Raw genomic sequence first — 7,503 nt, forward strand, 5'->3', positions numbered from 1 at the left:
CTTTCTTGTTGCACTTATCACAGACCACTTGGCAATAGCCTGCATGATGTGTGTAACACCTTTTGCAGAACGGATGAGGTCCCTTATAGTTTGGACTTGCAGTTGCCCCATCTTGTTTACCTTTAAAAGTTTCTTGTTTCTTCAGGTGAGTACTTTTGCCCTTATAGTCTTCCCATTTCCTCTTTCCTTCAGTTGTCTTGACTTCGGTAATTGGTGCCTTAATCGAACTCTCTGTGATCTGGTCCATGAGTTGGTGTGCCATTGTCATGGCTTCCTGCATCGTATTTGGTTTGGACGATGTAACATTTCCTTTGATATTGATCGATAAACCGTCAATATACATTTCTATCTTTCGTTTCTCGTTTGGCACCAATTCGGGACACAATAAGGCTAGTTCCATGAAACGCTTTTCATAGTTATTGAGATTCGCGCCGATAACCTTCAGATTACGTAACTCAGATTCCATTTTTCTGATCTCGTTTCGAGGACAGTACTCCTCGATTAGCATCTTTTTCAGTTCTTCCCAAGAGATATCATATGCCGTATCTATTCCTTCTGCTTTAGCATAATTGTTCCACCAAGTAAGTGCACCGTCTTACAACGTACACGAAGCATACTTTGACTTGTCTCCGTTCGCACAATTACTGATTTTGAAAACGGGCTCCATCTTTTCAAACCATCGGGTTAGACCGACTGGTCCCTCGGTTCCACTAAACATCTGTGGTTTGCATCCTTGAAAAGTTTTGTATGAGCATCCGTTTTGTGAGTTTGTGTTTACGGCTTCTGCTTTGGCTGCTACTTCGGCTGTTGCTTTTGCTACCTCGGCTGCAGCAATTCTTTCATTCACACGTTTCTCGACTAATTGCTCAAACTCAGCATCCGACATTTGAGACATGTTTCTTCAATAAACACAACAGATATAATTTAATCATATAGAATATTATAGGTAAAATGAGTTGTCAATAGTTAATCGTAGCATATTAATAATATGAACCGATTATTATAAAAGCCTTTTCTTCTTATTAGCATTTTATAATTATTTCTAGGGTATTACCTACCCGTTAAGTTCATACATAATAGCTAGTACAAGGAATTAACTACTAAAATCCTAATAATATTCCACTATGAAAAATTATAGTGAGTTACTACATTATTATGTAATAATAATAATAATAAGAAGTAGTAATAATACAAATAATCATTCCATGCATTTATTATTAATAAACCAAAATAATACAATACCATACAATACTGATATTTTACATATGCTTATTTTACATAACAAGATAGAGTAGCATACATAAGCAATAGAATAGCGCATGGAAGATTTATGGTTGCGAGGTCGTTTATTCAGAACTATCAGAAACTTCTTCCCATTTGGTTCTCTCTGCCAATTGTTTGTGTGCACATGGTCCGACAGACATTCTGGCAGTGTATTTTATTTTTGGTTGGGGTTTTGAGGTACCCGTTGCCTCAGTGGGTTTAATACAATAAGGGAGGTTACGGATCGAATGGTCATGTTCCTTTTTAATAATTAAGGACTTTTTATTATTGTGGTTGTTTTTATTATCTATAGCAAGTTGGAATTTCTCCTTAGTGATCTCTTTTATTTCATTAGCAAAATCCTCCTCCTTACTGATTTCGTCTGATGACGAACTGTCTGAGTCATGTGTAGGAGAATATGATGACGAACTGCGAGAATATGTACCGGTGGTCATGAACCGAAATCTGCCAGGCGTAATCGGCACAACCCGCCCATCGGCGGTATATCTGGACCAATGTCCATATTTGTTTAGAAATGGACGATCCTCGTTTACTCCAGGGATCATGGGTCCATGCCAACGATACTGTGGCTCCGGAAAACTAGAGTTGGGTGGAGCTGGAACCTCCTCTGGGTTTACCGGGAGTTGAGATTCCCCGGCTAACACAATTTCTTCTTTAATAGGTATTGGAACGCCCTTTTCAGTTGTGGATAGAATAGATTAAGTGTCCGATTCCGAGTCGTACAAAATGATAGGATTAGAAGAAGTCATCTATCACATAATTGAAACAACAATTACGTTAGCATATAAATATATTACATATAATGTTTTTGACCAAATGATAAGCAAAAATCAGTAAAAACAAATATGGTCATAGTCCAGACTCACTAATGCATCCTAACAATTACCAGTTAAACACACTAATGTAATTTCTGGTTCCCTATGACCTCAAGCTCGGATACCAACTGTAACGACCCGTCAAAATCGCTATTGACGCGGCACGTTAATCATTGATTCCACAGTGAGGTTTTGACCTCTATATGATACGTTTTGATAAAATATTGCATTCATTAAAATAAGTGACTTTCTAAACATAGAAAGTTATAAACATGTGGGCAAGTGCTTAGGTATAAGCAAAATCCCGAAATACATAAGTCTTTAATTTACAGGTTGACATCACAGTCCAATTATTTATTACACAACGCAGTTTTATTTTGAATGCAATAAACTTTGTACAAAGCATGAGAGACTCAATGCAGGCAACAAGCACATCACAGCGGAAGCATTCTAAGGACCTGAGAATAAAACATGCTAAAAAGTCAACACAAATGTTGGTGAGTTATAGGTTTAATTGCTCGAGTCATAAACATATATAAAGATAGACCACAAGATTTCATCAAAAGTTTATCAATAGATTCTACGTAACAGAGCACCCTGGTAACTAAACTTAACGCTATAGTGATAATTACCCCATTCGTTTTAATACACACAAACCAACGTGTCTTAAACTCAAATAACATACGTCCGTTAAAAGGCTAGCGCTCTAGCTCGGACGGGGATGTCAAGCCCTATGGATCCATATACAATTATTCGCGCCCACCAGTCCATATCCTATGTACTGGCAGCTACTAGTTACCAAAGCTAAGGGATTTTCGGTTTAACTCAGTGTAGAATTTAGTATGTACTTGTGTCTTATCGCGTTTAAAATAAATTGCATGTATTCTCAGCCCAAAAATATTTAAAGTATTTAAAAAGGGAGACTATAAACTCACAGTTCAATATTGCGATTCAATATTGTAGGCAAATTGTGTAGACGTAATGATGGTAGATGACTGTATGGTTGGCCTTGGATTCAAGAACAATACCCCGAATAATACCTAATATTTCCTTAGCTTAAAGCGGTTTGAAACCCGAATTAAAAACACCCTCGTATATACCTTATTATTATTAAACTTAAATTTAAAATTATAATTATAATATAAATATAAATATTAAGAGAATAAATGTGAAAAACTTCGTCGAACAAACTGCGTATTTATATTACTTTTCGATTTACTGTAGCTCATGCGATCGCATGAGTTTTCAGTGTTTTTGCCATGCGATCGCATGGCCGCCTTTTCCGTTTTTGTTTGCTAGTTCGTCGACATCAAATAGTGTGTTACTGTAGCAAATAGTGTACTGTAGCAAATAGTGTTTACTGTAGCAAATAGTGTACTGTAGCAAATAGTGGTTACTGTAGCAAATCACTGTAGCAAAGTCGTTTTCACTGTAGCACTGTAGCAAAATAAGGTTTCAATGTAGCAAATAGTGTTTTACTGTAGCAAATAGTGTTTTACTGTAGCAAAGTAATTTTTACTGTAGCAACTAGGGTTTTACTGTAGGAAAGTCGTTTTTACTTGTACATATATATATATATACATACATATAATTGTTCATGAATCGTTGAGAGTAGTCAAAGGTAATTGTATATATGAAACAGTTTTAAAATTTTGAGACTCAATCTAACAGACTTTGTTTAACGTGCCAAAATAATAAATCGTATAGAGAATTGGTTTAAATTAGTCGAAATTTTTCGGGTCATCACAAGAGGTATCACAAACTTTATTACCTATTACTTGCTCATACTCAACTTCTTTTCTTGGAAACGGGATTGGTGGTCTGTATGGTGCAACTACTGGCTTTACATACTCGGGTGGTGGTGGTGGTGTAACTTCTTCATTGTTACTAACATCTAAAACCTTCCCATCTTCTAGTGCTGGTTTTTCAGAATTTGTTGACACCATATTAACATTCTCATTCCTAGGATTTACTTCAGTATTACTCGGTAGCTTTTCTTGTTACCTCTCACTCATCATGCTAGCAAGAGTACCTATGTGTTTTTCTAGATTCAGAATGGAAGCTTGTTGAGTTCTTAATGACTGATCAAACCTCACATTCGTTTGGGTTTGAGATGTAATAAATTGTGTTTGAGATTCCATTAACTTTGCCACCATTTCTTCCAGATTTGGCTTTTTCTCTTCGGTTTGTTGTGGTGGTTTATACAAGCCAGGTCTTTGTTGATTGAAAGTGTTGTTTTGAGTTGGTTAGTTATTTGGACCTTGTTGGTTATACGAGTTATTGTTGGGTCCATTTGGATTGTAAAGAATGTTTTGATTTTGATTGAAGTTTGGCCTTGGCGGTTGATAATTATTTTGATAATTATTTCCCGGCCTTTGGTTCATGTAGGAAACATTCTCATGTTGTTCCATCGTTTGCTCGATGTGACAATCTTTCGTTAAGTGTGGTCCACCGCATTGCTCACAACTGATTCGTATTGCGTGAATATCATTAGTCATCTTTTCCATTCATCTCTCAAAAGCATCTATTTTTGCGGAAACGGAATCAAAGTCATGGCTAGAATCGGCTCTAGCCGCTTTAGATGAATGAAAGATATCTTTTTTCCTGGAGCCATTCATGCGAGTGGGAGGCTGTGTTATCAATGATTTTGTGAGCTTCGGTTGCAGTTTTCTTCAAAATAGAACCACCAGCTGCTGTGTCAATGTCTTTTCGTGTAGCAACGTCGACACCTTGGTAAAATATTTGTACTATTTGATAAGTGTCTAAACCGTGTTGAGGACATCCTCTTAACAACTTTTCAAATCTTGTCCACGCTTCATATAAAGTTTCATTTGGCTTCTGCGCGAACGTAACAATTTCTCCTTGAAGTCTCACCGCTTTAGATGCCGGAAAGAATCTTTTAAGAAATTTCTCAACTAAAACATCCCATGTGTCAATCGCTCCTTCAGGTAACGATTCTAACCAATCTTTGGCTTCTCCTTTTAAAGTCCAGGGAAACAACATTAGATAGATATGTTCATCCTCAACTTCTCTGATTTTGAATAGAGTACAGATCTTATTAAAGGTTCGAAGATGTTCATTCGGATCTTCTTTTGGCGTACCACTATATTGGCATTGATTAGTTACCATGTGTAGGATTTGTCCTTTAATTTCATAATCTGGCGCATTAATGTCTGGCTTAATAATGGTGTGTCCTTGGCCCGTACGTGTGGATCTCATTCAATCTTCCATACTTAGAGGTTCCGTTATTTCCATATTTGAAGTTGTTGAATCCGAATCAATAGAAGATTCTGATTTAACGGTTTGTGGTTCAGGAGGAATGATTATTGGTTCAGGATCTTTGAATTGTCCTTGAATATCCTCAGGGTTCTCAATTGTGAAATCGGGTTCAAAAGATGGATTATCGGAAATTCGAATTGGAGTACTTGTTCGACTAGATGATGATTCTAAAGAAAAATCAGCGGCGATAATATTGGCTAGATGTCTTGATCGAGTTACAGGTGGTGAACGTATGAAAGGTGGTGAACGTTTTGCTCGGTGCATTCACTGAATATCCTATTAATTAAAAATAAAAATTATATAAGTTATCAAATTAATAGACTTTTCTGCTTTTACCCACGTTTCGAATAGCCAAAAAATGCAGCAAGGAGCCAGGATCCTTTAAGTCGGAAAATCCAAAACTCAGCCACTAACAAATCCAACTATTACTACGAAGCAGAAAATTTTGGATGTCTATCAATTTAACCGCTTAAAATAATTTTTCGTCAAAATTTTAAAGAAAATAAAGAAAATTCTATGTCCTAAAAACTAGAGCGTAGAAATGAGAAAGAAGAAGAGTGCGTCGAAAAACGTCGAAAAAATTAAAAGGTTGAAAAATAATAATAAGAAAGTAAAGCGTCGAAACTTAAAATTCTAAAAACTAAATATTAAAAATTACGTCTAAAGGAATTAAAGCTTAAAAGGAATTCTATATCCAAAACGGCAATAACTTAGTTAGGCACTAAAATCTATTAAATATTGAAGCGATAAGTGACGTCGTAAAATTCTAAAGCATCTAAATCTTAATCTAAAGAAAAAGCACTTAAGGGATTTTACGGCAATGTCTAAAAATCTAAAAATATAAAATACTACGGCAAAAACTAAGTTTAAACTAAATACGAACGATAAATATACAAATTACGATTACACGAAATAAAAAGATACAAAATATAAAAATAAAACTTAAAGTTATAAAAATACAATTTTTATAAATATATTATTTTTATATTATTATTTTATAAAAGTATTAATTTATATATTAATAAAACTAATTAAAACTTAAAAAATACAAAATTAAATAAACTAAAACTAATTAATATTAAACTAAAACCCTAATTATTATTAATAATAAATAATTATAACCCTAACTGCGTAATTAATGCGTACCAGGTTTCAGTCTGTCAGACTGCTCCGCGAGTGCGGATCCTAGCTGCCCAAAAGTTCCGCGAGTGCGGAGAATGCAGGTTCAAATGAGCTGTAGGCTGAAATTACGCAGGTTCAGCATTTTTTTTTACTTTGATTTAATTTTCTGATTTTAAATTTTATAAAATATAACTTAAATAAAACTTATATTTTAACAATTACTTATTAGTTTTTGTAACTAAAAATAAAAACTTTTTAATTTTAAACACTTAAAAATATAGATATATAAATATATATATTTTTTTATGTTTTTATATTTTTGTTTTTTTTTTAAAACTAATAACGTATATGAATATATTTTTACAAAAATAACTTAAAAACTAATTTTTTTATAGCGTTTCGCTTCAGCGTTTGAGTGTTCCCCGGCAGCGGCGCCAAAAATACTTGATGTTATGCGAGGTGTATACGAAATAGTTATATTTTTATTGCAAAATACTATTAAATATGATACAATTTTACACAAGTTATTTATTTATAATTAGAGTGGATATACCTAAACCTTGCTACAACACTATAGGCAGTGTACCTAATCGTACAGTAGTGTAGTTTTTAGTAAGTCTCGTTCGTCCACGGGGAACTAGCCAAGTTTAACGCTATATTTTTAAACTATATTTGTATATATATATATATATATATATATATATATATATATATATATATATAAGTAGTATTATTATTATAAAAAGGGGGGGTTTTACCGTTTAGTGACCGGTTTGTCGATTTTATGTCTTAAGTCACAATTAAAACCTAATATAAAATATTAAAAATAAATATAACTTAATTTAAAGCGTAAAGTAAATGACGATAATAAAATTGTGATAATTAAAAGTACGATGAGATATAAAATAAAGAAATTATGCTTATTTAAACTTCCGTAATTATGATGTTCGACGTGTTGATTTTAGTTTATTACCATGGGTTAATTGTCCTTTGTCCTGGATTA

The 7,503-nt window shown here is 33.9% G+C and overlaps 1 non-coding gene across 1 annotated transcript; it reads left to right on the forward strand.

Annotated features, from left to right (window-relative positions):
* Positions 1 to 4,863: 4,863 nt before the first annotated feature.
* LOC139851191 (small nucleolar RNA R71) lies at positions 4,864 to 4,970 on the forward strand. The gene has a single exon (XR_011760547.1). It is a non-coding gene; the product is annotated as a small nucleolar RNA R71 (small nucleolar RNA).
* The last annotated feature ends 2,533 nt before the right edge of the window (positions 4,971 to 7,503 follow it).

This window comes from Rutidosis leptorrhynchoides, chromosome 5, assembly GCF_046630445.1.
Source record: "Rutidosis leptorrhynchoides isolate AG116_Rl617_1_P2 chromosome 5, CSIRO_AGI_Rlap_v1, whole genome shotgun sequence".
In the NCBI taxonomy this organism is placed as follows: Eukaryota; Viridiplantae; Streptophyta; class Magnoliopsida; order Asterales; family Asteraceae; genus Rutidosis; species Rutidosis leptorrhynchoides.